General features: G+C 37.4%; 1 pseudogene; it reads right to left on the bottom strand.

Annotated features, from left to right (window-relative positions):
- Positions 1-7,548: 7,548 nt before the first annotated feature.
- On the bottom strand, positions 7,549-9,993 carry LOC133092946 (tripartite motif-containing protein 14-like; annotated as a pseudogene).
- Between the last annotated feature and the right edge of the window lie 11,151 nt (positions 9,994-21,144).

The raw sequence follows: 21,144 nt of genomic DNA, 5'->3' as shown, positions 1-21,144 counted from the left end.
TAGACAAAGGGAAATTTTCGGCCACATGCCAGAGAAAGAAATCAGTATCATAGGCATGATGGTTCCTTAAATTTTTTTTCTCTCTCTATTCTGGCTACACCTATACTATAAAATGTTACATGTAAATGTAATCATAATTCACTTGCCTAGGGACATCCAGTCCCACAAAATTAAGGGTTACATTTCTATAAATTCAAGTTCTTATTAAATTAGAACCAGAATCAGTACTATTTAGACACATATTTTGCCTGTTTTTAGTTACTAGATTAAGCTTAACTTCCACCCATTATTGACTATCAATAAATGAAAGCTTTTTGCAGTTTTAAAGTATTTCTGAGTTTCATAAATCTTGCAAACTTTGTTAATTCTCAGAGACACGCTGCTAATCAAGATATTAAACATAATTGATTCAAGCTAGCATTTGTTTTTGCAGTTAAAGTATAAACAGAGAATAATTTGTGAGTAGTAAGCACACATTACACAGATTAATATAATTATTTACAACTAAAACACAACACTGTTCTCTAAGGTGGCAAATAACATTAATTAGAATGTAATCCTGTGTTATATAGATATTTACAACCACTTCTTTAAAATTATCCTCTATTAATTTCATAGAAGACATATTTCAAGTGATTCTAAACTTGAAGTTTAGGAATCCATTTATAAGTTTTCTTCAGAGAAGATTCATGATTCCTCATGACAAGCATTTAACTGTAAATCATAAACTGAAAAACTGTAAAATTTCAAGAAAGTCTTATACAAAGGTATTGTTATCACAAAACCTTAATTAATAACTGCATGAAAATGAAATTTAAGAATTAATTATGCAAACGTTGAAGGAAGAGCGTCAGACTTTTATTTCTTTTTGCAAACAAAGCATCAAGAGTCTTGGCTAGAAATTATATAGTGAAAAGCACCATCAAACAAGCAAATTAAAAACTGCTTGAAGCTCTCTCAAGGTTACGTTCTAATATCCTTGAAAGGAGACACTTGAAAAAATATAAGATCTTCTGAAATTGACAGTCTGTGTTATTCTATTAACCTACTAAATAGACAGATGAAAACATTTGCACAGAAAGTGTTTTAAAACCTATTATATCAAAACAAATGTATATATTATGAAGTGCAATTCAACATTTTCATGATTTAAAAAAAATAATAATAAAACAAGAGACTTCCAAAAAATTGGACACCCAGGACCAAATCCCCAGAAGTAGGATATAGAATGGTTTTAGAGTGAGGACCCGGCAGTCACACTCCCAAGAGTCTCAGTTTCACTACCCACTAATATTGTGAGCCTCACTTTCCGTATCTCATGCCAGAATAACTCATGGAGACTTTGGCAGTCGGCTGAGACAGTGAATGTAAAACACAGAGCACAGTCAATTCTTTTTGTTTTGTTTCGTTTTGTTTTGGTTTTGGTTTGGTTTTTTAACATCTTTATTGGAGTATAATTGCTTTACAATGGTGTGTTAGTTTCTGCTTTATAACGAAGTGAATCAGCTATACATATACATAAATCCCCATATCTCCTCCCTCTTGCGTCTCCCTCCCACCCTCCCTATCCCACCCCTATGCTCATTATTATTGTAGCAATGGTAGATGTGATTGTTGTGGTGTTTCCTTCTCTACAGTCAGAGATTCCCCTGTGCCCTAAGGGGTCTTTTGGTGAAAAATTTAAGTATTGATACACATAAACGTTAGATATCTCTCCAAATACTTTAGTCACTTTCCTGTGGTCATATGTTACATTTTCACACTGCTGATATCCATCACTTAAGAAGCATTTCCCACCATCTCAATCTTTGAAACCCTACATGTTCTACATTTAGGTTCTCTTTCTTTCTTGACTTCTTCCCTAATTATATGGGTAAAAGTAACTTCTCCTTCCTCTACTGCAGGCATGATGTTTCATTTACATTTTTTGAGCACTTACAATTATCTAGAAATAAGCACTGTCTCATTTTCTCCTAACAAACAGCCTAATGAAGTTGAATATTATTATTATTACCATTTTTCAGATGAAGAAATTTAGGGTTATATAGGTTATATTTAGTGCCCAAAGTCACCAGCAAGGAAGTAGCTAAAAAGTGGCTGAGACAGGTCCAACCTCCTACCACATCCACTTTCCAGAATCACTCTTCTCTAATGTCTCAGTCTCAGATATGCCACTAACAGCCCATCTTGGGTTGCCACTGATCCTATCCATGACTTATTTCCCTTACTAAATTATGAACTCCTAGTATTCCACAATTCTTCTGCTTGTTGTTATCTAAAACAATAAGGCCAATCAGGAACCAGAGATAGGGGAAAAACCTGCTTTTTATCTGACCTTGCTGAACACAAGAAACACACTCTCAAGGGAAACGTGCATGGAGAGATTTCAAGACTATAAAGATTCAGAGAATTGTCTTAACTTTCAGAAGCTATGCCAAAGAAATCTGAATCTTTGGCATGTCACTATTGATGACACATGTGACCCACATGACACATTGACCCAAATTTCATAGGGTCATAAGATAAACAGTAACCTGAACCACTTGCTTTCAAAGCTTTTGTTTCCTCTGAAGGTTGACATGGTATGTTGTATGAAATCCCAGGTCCCGTTATACCTACTGCAATCAGTACTGCAATTAAAAGGGACTAGCACCTGAAGGAATTGAGCAGACAGATGCAAACCTATTTTCTCCACTTTCTATAAATTCAAAACAATAAAATAGCAGAGTAAATACATTGCACATGCACACACACACAAAAACCTGACACTTCCTAACAGGAAGAGTTCATTAAGATACAAATCAAAAGATAAACAAGGTTTTATACAAATGACAAATGTTTAAGTAGCCATTTGTAAGAATAAAATAAACATTACTTCTAGTCAACAGTGTCTACTTCTTTCATATTTTACACATTCAGTAGTTCAACACAGAACTGACATAATGTTTTGCACTTTCAGTTTTGTCAGTAAGATCAAGATATCAATGGCAAGTTAACATAATGGTTAAAATCAGCATTTACTAGCTGCATGAGAGGAGGCCTTTGATTTGCCTGGACAAATTCAATAACAACTCATTAGGTGTAAGTATGACATATTACTTTGTTTCTTCGAAGGTAATGCCTTAATGTTTGCCCTATGAAACAAAGTGAATGATTTCATGCAATCTTAGATTTAAAGTGCATCTTAAATATCATTGTAGAAAGTGCTTTAGTGGCTCTAGTAAAGGATTCCCAGAGTCTGAAGACAAAGTCAGATAAAGGTTATCCTCGGAAACTGAAAGTTATAAAGATCATAACATTTTAATATCATATTTAATTAAATGTATTAAGCACATACCATGTGACTTACGTGTCCTCGTGTTGATTGTCCTCATTAATGGATTCTATTATTATTTAGTGAGATATCTTCGTTGCAAGTGACAGAAAAACCTAAGCTTACTTAAGCAAAAAAAGAGAACTATATTGTGAAAAAATGAGGGTGACAGTCTTAATTAAAGCCAAACAGGATTGCAGATGGACCTCAGATATTGACTAAAACTGGGAAATGTAAACTATTAATCATTTTTCTATCAATGATGTTTCTCTTTGCATAGTTTCATTATTCTTCTCTTATTCTTTATCCATATAGGATATTATGACCACATCCCAGCTCCTAATTTTACATGTTAAATGTTGTCTATAAGCAAGAGTCACTTGTTATCTCATTACCAATTCCAAAAGCCAAAAGAAAAAAGAGAATCTAGTTGACATCAACTGTGTCATGTGTTCAATCCAATCTAATCATCGATGCCTCGGAGGCAACATTAATGTCATTATATGGCTACCATGAATTACTTGTGGTAAATACGGGCAATTCTATTACGAATTTGAAAGATAACCCAAACTATATTAAACTATATTAATCCATCTACAGTTGTAACCTATCCAAAGAGCCAAGACATTCTACCCAATCCAATTAAAGAGGTCAAACACTGCTAAGTTTCCTGGAAAACTATAAACCACTCAATTCTTTTTCAGTGTGTCTGAGGCAGTCTCTCTATTTCAAAACAGAAAAGCTGTGGCCTGCATGAAGCTTAAAAAAAGAAGTTTATACATTAAAGATGAGACCATGCTAAGCAGCTTTGTCTAAGAGAGAATGGCCATCATGAATATTCAAGTAACTAAACAGGTGTCTTCTGTAGTTTAATGTGGATAATGAGAATTTACCCCATCCTGAATGAAATATTTCTTAAGACCACCCAGCTGTCTTTACTTTCATGAACACCTCACAGTCATATAACTTACAAGTTCAATTTCCCTGGTAGCTTTATATAACAAAAATATTGACCTGGATCATAGACACAAGGTTTCTCATCACTAGCAAAGTACTGTCCCAACAGTAAACAAATCTCTATCTAATTTACAAATGAGTAATATATTGTTTATCATGACCCAGTGCTTTAAAAAATGATCACCTTTGAATCAACCAATTCCTAAAACATTGCTCATTTCAAGTAAAAGTAAATATTCAATCACAGAAAAACACACATTCTTAAGAAATGTCTCTTATCTAGCTGATCCAGACCAATCATAATGACTTAACATTTACTGAAGTTGGAAAAATTACTCTCTTATAATGACAAACTCTCAAAAGAACCCAGATCATTTAAGGTATTATATTTCAACAGGTGACTAAGTCTAATATTTATTGACAAGATATCTAAGTGAAAATTCTTGTAGCAAAGACACTCATACAAATAAGGTACCAAGTGTGTGTTATAATGAAAGCTCTATGGGATTAAAAATGACTAACTCAAAATTGCACCACACCTACTTGAAATGTTAATAAATTGCTTTTGAAAAAACAATTACTTTGCAACTGTACAAGTGCCCATACATTATATGGAATCTACTTTTGAGCAGCTGAAAAAGAAAGATGTTAGTTGTGATTGAAATGGTAGTTCCAATTTATTCTCTTCACTAATGTTGAGATTTGACTTTAGCATGGTTAATGATGATTATAAATAAGGGATTTAAAAGGTCATCAGGTGAAAAAGTCCAATCAGGGAACTTCAGAATGCTTTACATTAGTGGTTTTCAATTGTCCTTTAATTGCAGAACCTTTTTTTTTTTGTTTAAAGTATAGGTCAAACACAATATGTAAAACTAATATAATCAGAGTATGTTCTGACTAATATGAAGGATGAAAAGCATAAGCCCACCCTATTGAACCCTTCTCTCTCCATGCAAGCTTTCAGTTACCTTCTTAAAACTCTAAAGCCCTGTGGAACACAGTTTACAAACCACTATTGAAATTAATGTTTCTTCTTACAGCTTCCATGATTTTCCACAACAAATTCCAAACACATCAATGCCAACATTTGCAGTATTTTACACGAGTTGCATCCTACTTTCTGGAGTATATTTTTTCTAAACTGCTCCTTGATTTGTGATAATTAGTTTCCTCCCATGGGATGGTTTATAGCTGTCTGGTAAGTGCTGTCTTTTCATATACTTTTCACCATCATGAACAACCAGATCCAGGCTAGAACTTCTTTTTCTTCACTTGTAACTGAGCAGAGTGTTTATACAGGTTGAGGAAGATAACGGTGACTTACCAACGTGCCTGTTAACTGTTTCTTTTTCCTGGAAAACTTTTTCATCTTCTCAGGACGTTCTGAAAAACATCACTATTGATAATTCAGTTTACTACATCCACATGATACAGTATTTGGGGCCACAATATCATGACAGTATCTTTAGCATTATAGCAATGTTGTGTTCTATCTTTCATGTTCTTTGTTTGAAAAATAATGTCAGCAAACAAGATAGTAACGCCACATTTATTGTAGTTACTGACTTACCTAAATTCCTATTAAAAGTACTCATAAATATTCCCCCCACATCTACTTATAATGATCATGTTTATTTACTGGCTATCATTGATAATGTATGAAATTTAACTGAATATTCTCCAGAACTGTGCAGGAAAAGGGATATAGGCTAGAAGAGGAAAAAGAAGAAGGTGGAGGAGGAGGAGCAGAGAGTGTTGTTTACAGCCTATTTTATTTCTTTAAAAAATGCATTAAATATTACAGAATGAGACGACAAGCCACAGAGAGAAAATATTTGCAAAAGATACACCTGATAAAGGACTGTAGTCCAAAATGTACAAATATACTTGAATTTTGACAATAAGGTAAAAAACAACAATTTTTAAAAGGACCAAAGACTTTAACAGACATCTCACCAAAGAAGATATAGAGATGGAAAATAAACGTATGGAAAGATGCTCAACATCATATGTCATCAGGGAAATGCAAATTAAAACAACAGTGAGATACCACTACTCACCTATTACAATGGCCAAAATCAACAACACTGACAACACCGAATCCTGGCTAGGATGTTGAGCAAAATGAATTCTCATTCATTGCTGGTAGGAATGCAAAATGGTACAGCCATTTACTTTGGAAGGCAGTTTGGCAGTTTCTTACAAAACTAAACATACTTTTACCATAATCCATTAATCACTCTACAGTTGTTACCCTTAAACAACATGGGTTTGAACTGCGTGGGTCCACTTATACACAGACTATTTTCAATAAATATATTGAAATAATTTTTGGAGATTTGTGACAATTTGAAAAAACTCACAGGTGAACTGTGCAGCCTAAAAATATTGAAAATATTAAGAAATAGGTAGGCATGAATGCATAAAATATATGTAGATATTAGCCTATCCTTACATAGGCATAAGGTGAGTAATATTTAATATAAAATTAATAATGTGTTAGTTTTCTTACTGTTTTATAACTTTGCTGTCAAAGAACTACATTATCTTACAGGATGCCTCTCTCTCTGGTAATTGGAGAAACTACTTATCATCCTATCATCACAGATAAGTGGTTTTTTAAAAAATGTAACAATGTTTCCAATACTTTATTATGAATATGACAGTAATACTGTATGCCATAAAAATTTTATAACGATTTATTCATTGGTGTATAGGCTAAGCTATCATGAAGCAATCATATTGCTGCTTCTTCATTATCAATGTATGAATCATTATGCCTGTATATAAATATAAATTTTTTGCATACATTATCTTTTCATTTTTTATGTCTAATGTTACTAATTTATATAACATTTACAGTGTTTTGTATCATAAAATACAATATTGATGTAGGTGCTGACAGAAGGTTTGTCTTATAAACAGACAATGTAAACTTATGGTTTCAATAAATACAGTACACTACTGTAAATGTATTTTCTCTTCCTTATGATTTTTTAATAACATTTTATTTTCTCTAGCTTACTTTATTGTAAGAATACAGTATATAATACGTATAATACAAAATTTGTGTTAATTGACTATTTACGTTATCGGTAAGGCTCAGGTCAAGAGTAGGCTATTAGTACCTAGGAGAGGAACTGTTCAAAGCACAGGGCATGACTGGTAGTGGAGAGGATGGGAATGCTTACAGAGGCGGCAGTAGACCAGCCACGTCTGGATCGGGTGAGGCCAGAGCCGCGGGGAGTCTAGGGCGGCCACTCAGGTGTCGGCCCCTAGGGCCGTCGGGAGATGCTAATGACCCCTTCGCAGAGCCGCAGGGCCGGGTAGAGCAGCTCCTGGAAGGCGGCACGGAAGGTGTGCAAGTGGGTCATGCCTCCCATCACGCCGTAAAAGGTGAAGACGCCGAGCCGGTCGGGGTCGTCGCGGGGCCGCAGACGGCTGCGCTGGCCGTCGTGGAAGGCCCAGTACTCGAGGTCATATAGTTCGAGGCACCAGGACTGGCGGTTGCAGCCCAAGCGGGCGGCGGCCGAGGCCCCACGGCGCCGCAGGGAGCCGTAGGCCGCGCCCACCCACCAGCCGACGGCCGCCTCCCGCACGTCCACTTCCCAGTAGTGGCGGCCGGCGTCGAAGCAGTCGCGGCCCAGCACCTGTCACAGAGCGTCGAAATGCAGCGCGGGCGTGGGCTCCATGCTGCCGAGGTGACCGCAACGCACCTTCTGGTGGTCTGCCGAGAGGCGCAGGCGCTCGTGCAGCGTGTCTGGCTCCAGCGTGGGCGTGTGCGCGTCTGCGGAGGGCGGGAACACAGGGCCACGCCCGATGGGCGGGGCCAGTGCCAGTGCCCCTGCCCCGCCCGCCCCGCCCCCGGGAAACCAATCCTGCTCTACCCGCTGTCCCCCAAGTGTTCAGGGTAGAATACAGGGAAACACGGAAATCACAAGTGGGGCGGTGGCTGGGGAGCATAGGCAGGAGAGAACATTTTAGTGCACACCCGTTATACGGCTTGAATTTTGTACCATGGAATTTGTTGCCAATTTCTAAAAATTTAATAAAAAATAATCCTATCACTGTTAAAAAAAAAAAAAAAGTAGGCTATTAGTTAAGTTTTGGGGGAGTCAAAACTTATACATGAATTTTCAGCTGTGTGTGGGGTCAGTGCCCCTAACCCCTGCATTGTTCAAGGGTCAACTATACTTGGTATTTACCCAAATAGGTTGAAACTTATGTCCATATAAAAACCTTCACATAGATATATTCATAATTGTCAAAACTTTGAAGCAACCAAGATGTCCTTCAATAGGCAAATGGAAAAATATATTGTGATACATCCAGACAATGGAATATTATTCAGCACTAAAAATAAATGAGCTAGCAAACCATGAATAAATATGGAAGAAATTTAAATACATACCACAAAGTAAAAGAAGCCAATCTGAAAAGGCTACATACTTTATAACTCCAACTATAACATTCTTGGAAAGGGAAAAATGATGGAGAGAGTAAAAAGATAAGTGGTTGCCAGAGGTTGCAGGGGGAGTGAAAAATAAGAAAGCACAGGGATTTTTAGGGCAGTGAAACTATTCTGTACTACTACTAGAATGGTGGATATATGTCATTATAAATTCCTGCAAACGCATAGAATGCACCACACCAAGAATGAACCTCAATGTAAACTATGGACTTGGAATAATAACAATGTGTCATTGGAGGTTCACCGACTGTAACAAATGTACCACTCTGGTGGGGGATGTCAAGAGTGAGGACGGTTGTGTGTGTGTGGCGACAGGGTTATTCGGGAACCCCAAGGTTATTTGAGAACCCTTTGGACATTTTGCTCAATTTTGCTGTGAACCTAAAACTGTTCTAAAACAAAGTTTATTAATTTAGAAAGTATTATTATGTAAATTTACTTTTTTATATACCTCACAGGTCTGTTGTGTGAACCAAAGGGTCTGATGAATTTGAAAATACTTCAAATAAGTCTACCCTAGTCTTCTCCAACTTGAAGTTTTTTGTTATGGATTTCCTTGTTACTCCAGACTAAACATAATCAAAACCGATCTACACATTATTTCCTTCAAACTCTTTCTTTCACCTGCTTCATGTAGCAGAGTTTACAGTGCTATCATCAACTCAGAAACCAAGAAGGAAAGTAGAGAATTCTCTTTAATGCTAATATCATTTTGTTTTTTAAATTTAGCTGAATCCATCTTCTCCTCTCACTCTCTCCAAAAAATGGTTGCCTTGGGTACATACTAGAATCATCTGCAGAAACTTTTAAAGCTCCTGATTCCTAGACATCACCCCAGTTCAATTATAACAGAATTGTTGGGGGACCCAGGCATCAGTAGCTTTTAAAGCTCCCAGGTGATTGTAATGTGCAGCCAGGGTTACAATCCACTGTGATTTAGTCCCTAATGATCTAAAGACTAGATAACTTTATCAGGATCCTAACTGATGGCTCCACCTCCAGAACTCTTCCTGTCAAATGTAAAATCCATCATCCAAAGCTTGCTCTTGAAACACTCCTATTTTTTAAACTTGTTTTTCATTTTTATCACTTCAGGATAAAGCCCAAATCCTTTCCAGGGGATATAAGAATCTGCATGATCTGGCTCCCCAGTTCCGCTCAGTCTCACAGCCTCATTTTCCACAACAACAAGCTGCTTACACTTCTCTGCATACACCTCACTGCAGCGCTCATGCTGTTGTCCTTCCATTTAATTATCAGCCCTCATTATTTAACATTCATCTCAGAAGCTCTCCTCATCCCCACCCTGCCCGTTCCAGTCAGGATGGATTTGTGCCCTTCATCTGGGCTGCGATAAAACTTGCATGACTTTTTCTATTTGTACTTACCCTCCCCCCCCCCCCATGGATCATAATAATTTCATTTCTCATGGTTCTCTTATTAGTCTGTGAGCAATCAAAGGAAAGTATCGTGTCTTATCAATGCTTGTATCCAAGCACTTTGTTTGATGCTTTCATGAGGAGGCAACTCAGTCATTGTTTGTTAAATGAATGAATGAATGATATCATTATAAGTGCAAATAAAGTGTCGGCTTGTCACTCCCATTAGGGATAGGGAAGTAATGATAACAAGATGAAGGAAGAGTGTTAACTAGAGATCTCAAAGTTTTTATAGGAGGCAAAGTGATAGTTTTTTTTATTACTCCTAATCTACATTATTGTTCAAGTTCCTGAAGGGTAGGTTTAAAGGAAGGTACCACGCAACTGTTTATGATTTTTTTTTTTCTATTAGCATCAACTTCTTAGAGAGCAAGAAAGATCTTATAGTACCAATATGGGTATCTGAAGGTGTCTGCTTATTGAGATAATCTTAGTCCTACTCTGGTTATTGAAAGGAAGATGGTGATATTGACAGATCTTCAATGTAAATCAGAACTAAGGGAAGCAATGCTCCAAGGGTCATTTGACCATAAAACTGAAATTGAAAATAGTTATATTGTTATCCTTATGTTGACTCAGATATTTGTCCAAAATTATGATTCTTATTTCTTTTATTTCTAGTAATTAGTGGTTAAACTAGTTAAGATCACTCCTTTAATACCACATTTCCCAACCCTTCTGAATATCTTCCTTGTACTCTACTCAAACCTGACCTTCAGGTCCAGTCACTACCCTTAGCCAGGGGTCATATCCACTTTAATATCTATTTTTTAGCTCAGTGATTTCCCAGTAGTTTTGCATTGTACACCTAGGATTACTTTTCATAGATTGAAAAATAATTTGGTCCACATTTATGATCTTATTGACTATTTATTTGGTTGAATCTTCCCTTTCGCATTGCGGGGGGAGGAAAATAAAGAAAATTCAGAGTGATAATAAACTGCTTTTTTCTCTCAGCAATAAAGTTAAACTACCTGAGGTGAGGTGTCATTTCAACAATATTTACCAATTTTGTTTACATATCAAGTAGAGCAACAGCCAAGCCTACTAGTGATTACCGCTTTAATGAATTATTTTGATTGCTTTTTCAGAAAGGCTCCCTGTTTTACATTAAATCATCCTCAATTATTGAAATGCTGATTTAAATTCTCTAACACATACTTGTAGATTTTCCTTAAATCATCCTCACTGTTTTCTAACAGTATGTGTTTATCTAACAGAGGAATACCTGCCTTGTCTCCATGTAATTATTTAAGCCACTCAAGTAAATTTAAAATTATTCTCTTCTGGTTAAATTACACATTCTAAAATTTTAACTGAAAACCAGCTGTGAGAACACCCTTTCTTTATTATCAGTAACATTTTTTTTTTTTTTAATTGCTTAAAAGTCGTTGCTAGTGAGAAATATAGAGTCTGGCTTCTCAGAATTAAGCAACACCCATAACAAATATTCACATATGTCATCACTTCATCAAGTATTTATTAAATGCAGGACCCGATAACCAGAAATGTATTCTTTCTGTTTATTTATTTTATTTATTTATTTTTGGCCCGTTGGGTCTTTGTTGCTGTGCGCGGGCTTTCTCTAGCTGCGGTGAGCGGGGGATACTCTTCATTGCGGTGCGCGGGCTTCTCATTGTGGTGGCTTCTCTTGTTGCGGAGCACGGGCTCTGGGCACGTGGGCTTCAGTAATTATGGCACAAGGGCTCAGTAGTTGTGGCTCACAGGCTCTAGAACGCAGGCTCAGTAGTTGTGGCACACGGGCTCAGTTGCTCCACAGCATGTGGGATCTTCCCGGACCAGGGCTCGAATCCGTGTCCCCTGCATTGTCAGGTGGATTCTTAACCACTGCGCCACCAGGAAAGTCCCCAGAAATGTATTCTTTTTAAATAACTTTTTTTCTGATATAAAAGGCTTTCTTCTGATTATGAGTGCTTACTTTTAGAAATTTAAGAGAGTAAATAAGGGTGTAAACATCACTATAATCTCATACCAGTGATATAATTTTTAATATTTTGATGTCTATGTTTCCATTCCATTTTTATATACACAAGCATTTATATGCATATGTCTTCAATCTTAGAAAGAAAAATGGGTGTGATGGGCCTAGAGTCTGTCATACAGAGTGAAGTAAGCCAGAAAGAGAAAAACAAATATCATATATTAACGCATATATGTGGAATCTAGAAAAAATGGTACAGATGAACCTATTTCCAGGGCAGGAATAGAGACGCAGATGTAGAGAATGGACATGTGGACACGGGGGGGAAGGGGAGAGTGGGACAAATTGGGAGATTAGGATTGACATATATACACCATCATGCATAAAATAGCTAGCTAATGGGAACATGCTATACAGCACAGGAAGCTCAGCTCGGTGCTCTGTGATGACCTAGATGGTGGGATGCGGGTGGGGGGCTGTGGGAGGGAGGTCCAAGAGGGAGGGCATATATGTATACATATAGCTGATTCACTTCATTGTAAGCAGAAACTAACATAACATTGTAAAGAAATTATACTCCAATAAAAAAAATTTTTTAATGTTGTTTTACATTCTGTTCTTTTGTCAGTATCATATCCTAAGACTATAGAGGAATAAAGGAGTCTTCACGCCTCTTGAAGTAAGGGCATGACCAACCTCCAGCAGGTGTCAAGAGTTAGTCCTTAACCTTTAAACACTCAAAGATCTCCCACCCTCCTCAGACCTCCCAGCCTCCAACTGCCAGTTCCACAGAGAGTTCTAGGCCTTCAGAATAGAACATCTCTAGCCTGGCTTCCATTCTACCTTCTGCAGAAGTAAAAAAGGGTTCTTGATTATCCTCCTCTACTGCTCCTTCCTCCCTCAAGGCCTTACCATCATTGTTTGCCTTCAGAGCACCAGCACGAGTCCCATTATGCCCCTTTTCCCCCCAGCCACCTCCTCCTATTCTCCATATAGCTCTGCACGTCCTCTATTCTCTTCCCAGTTCCTCCCACTCCCCCACTTATAAAACCTTCCTACTGTACCTTCTGGAGTCCACCATCCATCAGCAGCAAAATCTTCTATAATCTCAATTTCTCTAATTACTTCTTCCCACAAGGACCAGGAGCTCCACTGAATGGAAGGCTTCCTCTGCAGCCCTCTCTAGTGATAGTCGTTTTATCACCCACAGCCTTCCTATCACTGGGCCTGAAGGTGAGGAGGTTTCTTCCTTACTCTCACTGTCATTTTCAGACTCTTTGTCCTCTTGCCTTACATATTCTCAGCTTTAAATATTGTATCATTAGGCTATAAGAAGCTTTACCTCCTTGTTGGAGTTATCTACTGTTCCCCCTTATTTATGGACAATTTTAACTTTCTCTAACCATATTATTGTCTTCATTTTTGATGATTTTAATATACATGTAGGTAATGCCCCCAACACCCTAGGCTTTTGACTACTTTTGAATGATCTCCACTCACACTAATCATTAGTTCCCCTGATTATACTTTTGCCTTTGTCATTACCAATCAGTGCAAACCTATAATCTCAGTTCCAAAAATTCCATTCTTTGAATATTACCCCCTAAATTTCCAACTCATTATCTCCAGTATTCCAATACCTTCAATACTTAAATCCTGTGAGGACCTACAGTTTACTAATCCTATCTCATTTTCACTGTCTTTCATTCACCCCAAGCCCTTTATTCCCACTTTACCCAAATAATTCCACTGCCAAGCCTAATAAACAATGGAGATTATAAACAATTCTTTTCTTATACCTTCAGATCTTTCCCTCTCTCTTAATGTGTAATATTTTTTTGGTAAGGCCCCAACACTCTGCACCACATTTTGGTCCTGACTGTGGGTCAAGAAAAATGTACAACCATACCAGTTGGTCTCACTTTAAATTCATGCCTAGAAGTATTGAGGTCTCCTATTGCTTCTTTATAATTATAATACATATTTGTAATTCATTCATTTTTGATTCTGCTAGATACTCTTGACTCTTCTAAGAATCTTCTTTTCCATCTTTGTTTTCAGTACTACCTACTGAGAAAACTTAAGTGAGCAGAAGACAATTTCTACAAGACAAAAAATCAATTCACCTATTCATATGCTCTTCCTTCCCTCATATTTTAGTAAGTAAATGTCACTGTTTAAGGCCAACCCCTCCACTGGTGCACTAGATTGCATCTTCTTGCCAACCCAAAGACATTGTTCCACAGATGCTACTTTTCTCCTGTATCATGAACGTTTCCCTCTCCACTATATCATCCCATCAGCCAAAATGCATATTGCTTTTATTTCATCTTAAAAACAAGACAATAATTATTCTAATCATGTTTACTTCCTGCAACTGCTTCATTTCCCTCCTCTTTACAACAAAACATCTCAATAAAATGCATTACTTCCAACTCTTTCTCTACCATTGATTCTCTCTTAAACCTACTGCATTTAAGATTTTGCCCCACTATTTCAATACAGTTGTTCTTTTCAAGACCTCAGTGAATTTCAAGTTGCTAAATCCATGAGTTAATTCTCAGGCCACATTGATTTGACCTATTAGCAAAATTGGATTTCTTCAGTAGATTTCTATCTACAGTAGATTTCTTACTTTTCCTTGAAATACTTTATTTGCTTGGTTTCTATGATGCTCATTTTCCTGCTACCTTTCAAGCAGTTTCTTCTCAGTCTCACTTTCTGGTTTTTTCTTATCTGCCTCACATCTGAATAATGAACTCCAGAGATTTCTTCACTTTTTTGGTGATATCATCATATTTCATGTTTTTAACTTCTATCTATATTCTTATAATTCCCAAATTTCATCTCTAGCTCATACTTTCTCTCTTAACTCTGGACTCATACATCCAAATGCATACCATCACCTCCATGTGTAATAGTCAACTCAAATTTAACATTCTGAATCTGATCTCCTGAAGAAGGTAGCATACAGTTATGAGTTATAGACTCTGAAACATCATTGCCTCATTCCAATCCTGATTCCATGTTTTAATTGCCATGTGAAATTGCCAAGGTACTTAAATTTCATGTGGCTTAGTTACTTTACTGCCAGACTGGGGATAATATTACTACTCACTTCACAATATTGTTGTATAACAAATATAGAGAGTGTGTGTGTGTGTGTATAATTATATATATGTACATAATGAATTGGAAAGCCCTTTTTTTCCCTCCAAGATCTAGATAAGATCATGTGGTTTGAGGTTTGAGAATTGCCTGTTCCTTTAATCATTTGAAAGAGTTTGCCCATTAAACCCCTGTTGTCCAGAGAACTTTTTATGGGTAATTATTGCAGGTCAGGTTCATCTGACTGGTTTTTACTGTTTTTATTGTATGTTTGTTTCTTCTGCTGGCCCTTGCTCATGGTTTCTTGGTTTATGTGTGTTTTGTGATTTTTTTATTATGATCTCATGTTCTTTGGAACTCAAGCAATAGGATTTCTTATTGGTCTGGTTTGGAAATACAATTTTCCAGAAGGAATTGTGTTTGTTGCTGCCAATCACCAATGGCCACTACTAATCCAGAATCACTTTAAATTATTTGCTAAAGCATTTCAGATCACACCAGTTTTGGGAATTTAGTCCTCACTCTACCATAAGAGTGAGCTTGTGTTTATAAACATTCAAGGATGATTTTAGTTTTACTGCCATCCAGCACCGAGGTTAAGAAAGCCAAGTTTCTTTGAGCATTTCTGCATATCAGGTTTATTACTAGCTCGCTTTTATTCTAGGGTCTCCTGTATCATCTCCTGCTTTGGCTAGGTAGCTACCAAACAGAAGCTCAAATTCCACCAGGAGTTGATATAGTTACAGCAAAAACTAGCAATAGTGTAGTTGATGTAAATTATGCCAAAACTTGCCACATCTCTTTTTTCATTTTGTTTACAAAGCTGACATCAGCTTTTGTATTACTATGAGTCTTTATGAGTATCTTAATGAGAAGGTGGTAGACAGCATATTTGTCATGGCACAAATGGCATGGCATGGCATGGCATGGCATGTTGAAGTTGATTTACTCTGAAGATACATATTCCCATATATTTAATCCATGTCACAGCTCAGTTTGGGTTTTCTTTTAAACTTCTACAATGATGAAATCAGCCTGAGTAGTTATCTGTTTCAGGGGTCCCCAATACCCACATATTTGGTGATTTGCTAGAAAGACTCACAGGACTCAGGCATATAGATGTACTAATGGCTAATATTTATTATAAAGACAGTAAAGATCATAGTCAGATCAGAAACAGAAAGAGAAAATGACATCAGGTAAAGCTAGGAGGAATCCATGGGAATCCCTCTATCTTCTCCTTCATGTGAGAGGCCACACAAAGTACACTCTCCCTTTAGCCAAAAAAAAAAAAAAAGGCAGCACCGTATGTGTAAGTAATGTTTCCACAATAGAAGGCTCATTTTAAACTCAGAATTTAGGGGTTTTATTGGGGACTGATCACATAGGCATTCTCTGCCTAACAACTATCAAAATACCAACTCACAGAAGGAAAGCAGATGTCACTATAAATTATATTGTTTGCACAAAGAGTCTAGCCCCAGCAAAATTATCATATCAGTTAGGCAATGTTTCAGAAGCCAAGTTCTCAGACACCAGCCAAACTTGCTAACAAGCCTTGTAAAGAGAGTAGCCCAGATATGTTCTTTTTTGCAGGTAACACACAAAAATCTTCTGACACTCTAATCTTTGGATTTGGATTCATTTTTGTTGATTCTACCAAAAAATAATGAGAATCAATTATGATTGGTTAGTGATTATAAAAACTGGTTATGACTAAAATGTATATTTTAAAATAAACCTGTTTTGATTTAGCTAACAAAACCAACTTGTATGAATCATTTATTTTTCACTTATTGCTGTTTTTCTTTCTGCAGTAAAATACTGAGAAATCCAGCTTGCTGTTTGCAAGTTCTATATTCTATGCAATATTATTCTAAGTAGTCGTTTAACTATTTAATCAAGTTACTACATTAGGTGACCCAATAAGTTTTAAATTAATACTATTATTAGTTACCTGAAGAAGAATTATATCATGGATGAATTGGAAAAGGAAAAGGAAATTCAACGATTTATGACAGAATCCATATTGTAAAAGTTCTAAACCCTGATATTCACAAATGTGAGGATAAGCTGATAACTGCTCTTTATTCATCAAATATTTTCTCTATGCACAGTTTGTTAAAAGAACAATGATCGGACTTCCCTACTGGCGCAGTAGTTAAGAACCTGCCTGTCACCCCCTCTTGCGAGAGCACCAGAATCACAACTAACTGTTAAACGATCATCGATAGGAAGACTGAAACTCACCAAAAGAGATACCGCACATCCAAAGACAAAGGAGAAGCTGCAATGAGACAGTAGGAGGGGTGCAATCACAACAAAATCAAATCCCATAACCACTGGGTGGGTGACTCACAAACTGGAGAACAATTATACCACAGGAGTCCACCCACTGGAGTGAAGGTTTTGAGCCCCACATCAGGCTTCCCAACCTGGGGATCAGGCAATGGAAGGAGAAATTCCCAGAGGATCAGACTTTGAAGGCTAGCAGGATTTGATTGCAGGACTTCGACAGGATGGGGGGGGGAACAGACATTCCACTCTTGGAGGGCACAAAAAATTAGTGTGTGCATCAGGACCCAGGGAAAGAAACAGTGACCCCATAGGAGACTGAACCAGACCTACCTGCTAGTGTTGGAGGGTCTCCTGTAGAGGCCAGGGGTGGCTGTGGCTGACCATGAGGACAAGGACACTGGCAGCAGAAGTTCTGGTAAGTACTCCTTGGCGTGAGCCCTCCCAGAGTTGGCCATTAGCCCCACCAAAGAGCCCTGGTAGGCTCCAGTCTTGGATTGCCTCAGGCCAAACAACCAACAGGGAGGGAACTCGGCCCCACCTATCAGCAGACAAGCGGATTAAACTTTTAATGAGCTCTGCCCACTAGAGCAACACCCAGCTCTACCCACCACCAATCCTTCCCATCAGGAAGCTTGCACAGGCCTCTTAGATAGCCCCATCCTCCAGAGGGCAGAAAGCAGAGGCAAGAAGAACTACAATCATGCAGCCTGTGGAACGAAAACCACATTCATAGAAAGATAGACAAAATGAAAAGACAGAGGGCTATGCCCCAGATGAAGGAACAAGATAAAACCCCAGAAAAACAATTAAATGAAGTGGAGATAGGCAACTTTCCAGAAAAAGAATTCAGAATAAGGATAGTGAACATGACCCAGGACCTCGGAAAAAGAATGGAGGCAAAGATCAAGAAGATGCAAGAAATGTTTAACAAAGACCTAGAAGAATTAAAGAACAAACAAACAGAGATGAACAATACAATAACTGAAATGAAAAATACACTGGAAGAAATCAATAGCAGAATAACTGGGGCAGAAGAATGGATAAGTGACCTAGAAGACAGAATGGTGGAATTCACTGCTGCAGAACAGAATAAAGAAAAAAGAATGAAAAGAAATGAAGACAGCCTAAGAGACCTCTGGGGTCCCAGAAGGAGAAGAGAGAAAGGACCTGAGAAAATATTTGAAGAGATTATAGCCGAAAACTTCCCTAACATGGGAAAGGAGACAGCCACCCAAGTCCAGGAAGTGCAGAGAGTCCCACACAGGATAAACCCAAGGAGAAACATGCCAAGACACATAGTAATCAAATTGACAAAAATTAAAGACAAAGAAAAATTATTAAAAATGAGGGAAAAATGACAAATAACATACAGGGGAAATCTCATAAGGTTAACAGCTGATTTCCCAGTGGAAACTCTACGAGCTAGAAAGGACTGGCACAATATATTTAAAGTGATGAAAGGGAAGAATCTACAACCAAGATCACTCTACCTGGTAAGGATCTCATTCAGATTTGATGGAGAAATCAAAAGCTTTACAGACAAGCAAAGCTAAGAGAATTCAGCACCACCAAGCCAGCACTACAACAAATGCTAAAGGAACTTCTCTAAGTGGGAAACACAAGAGAAGAAAAGGACCTACAAAAACAAACCCAAAACAACAAAGAAAATGGTAATAGGGGCTTCCCTGGTGGCGCAGTGGTTGGGAATCTGCCTGCCAATGCAGGGGACACGGATTCGAGCCCTGGTCTGGGAAGATCCCACATGCCGCAGAGCAGCTGGGTCCGTGAGCCACAATTACTGAGCCTGCGCATCTGAAGCCTGTGCTCCACAACAAGAGAGGCCGTGATAGTGAGAGGCCCGCGCACCGCAATGAAGAGTGGCCCCCACTTGCCGCAACTAGAGAAAGCCCTCGCACAGAAACGAAGACCCAACACAGCCAAAAATAAAAATTAATTAATTAATTAATTTTTAAAAAAAATGGTAATAGGAACATAAATATAGATAATTACCTTAAATGTGAATGGATTAAATGCTCCAACCAAAAGACACAGGTTTGCTGAATGGATAAAAAAACAAGACCCACATATATGCTGTCTACAAGAGACCCATTTCAGACCTAGGGACACATACAGACTGAAAGTGAGGGGATGCAAAAAGATATTCCATGCAAATGGAAATCAAAAGAAAGCTGGAGTAGCAATACTCATATCAGATAAAATAGGCTTTAAAATAAAGAATGTTACAGGAGACAAGGAAGGACACTACATAATGATCAAGGGATCAATCCAAGAAGAAGATATAACAGTTATAAATATATATGCACCCAGCATAGGAGCACCTCAATACATAAGGCAAATGCTAACAGCTATAAAAGGGGAAATTGACAGTAACAAAATAATAACACCTCACGTACACCAATGGACAGATCATCCAGACAGAAAATTAATAAGGAGACACAGGATTTAAATGACACAATAGACCAGATAGCTTTAATTGATATTTATAGGACATTCCGTCTGAAACAGCAGATTACACTTTCTTCTCAAATGCACACAGAACATTCTCCAGGATAGATCACATCTTGGGACAGAAATCAAGCCTCGGTAAATTTAAGAAAATTGAAATCATATCAAGCATCTTTTCCAACCACAAAACTATGAGATTAGAAATAAATTACAGGGAAAAAAACATAAAAAACACAAACACATGGAGGCTACACAGTGTGCTGCTAACTAACCAAGAGATCACTGAAGAAATCACAAAATACCTAGAGACAAATGACAATGAAAACATGATAATCCAAAGCCTCTGGGATGCAGCAAAAGCAGTTCTAAGAGGGAAGTTTATATCAATACAATCCTACCTCAAGAAACAAGAAAAATCTCAAATTAACAATCTAACCTTGCACCTTAAGGAACTAGAGAAAGAAAAAAAAAACAAAACCCAAAGTTATTAGAAGGAAAGAAATCATAAAGATCAGAGCAGAAATAAATGACATAGAAACAAAGAAAACAATAGCAAAGATAAAAAAAATTGAAAGCTGGTTCTTTGAGAAGCTCAACAAAATTGATAAACCTTTAGCCAGATTCATCAATAAAAAGAGGGACAGAATTCAAATCAAGAAAACTAGAAATGAAAAAGGAGAAGTTAGAACAGACACCGCAAAAATACAAACATCCTAAGAGACTACTACAGGCACTTTATGCCAATAAAATGGAAAACCTGGAGGAAAACGACAAATTCTTGGAAAGGTATAACCTTCCAAGACTGGACCAGGAAGAAATAGAAAATATGAACAGACCAATCTCAGGTAATGAAATTGAAATTGTGATTAAAAATCTTCCAACAAACAAAAGTCCAGGACCAGATGGCTTTACAGGTGAATTCTATCAAACATTTAAAGAAGAGCTAACACCCATCCCTCTCAAACTCTTCCAAAAAATTGCAGAGGAAGAAACACTCCCAAACTCATTCTACAAGGCCACCATCACCCTAACAACAAAACCAGACAAAGATACTACAAAAAAAGGAAATTACAGACCAATATCACTGATGAACATAGATGTAAAAATCCTCAACAAAATACTAGCAAACAGAATCCAACAACACATT

Source organism: Eubalaena glacialis, chromosome 6 (genome assembly GCF_028564815.1).
Source record: "Eubalaena glacialis isolate mEubGla1 chromosome 6, mEubGla1.1.hap2.+ XY, whole genome shotgun sequence".
Lineage (NCBI taxonomy): Eukaryota > Metazoa > Chordata > Mammalia > Artiodactyla > Balaenidae > Eubalaena > Eubalaena glacialis.
The sequence above is the reverse complement of the archived record's forward strand: the minus strand, read 5'-3'. Positions and strand labels throughout refer to the sequence as shown.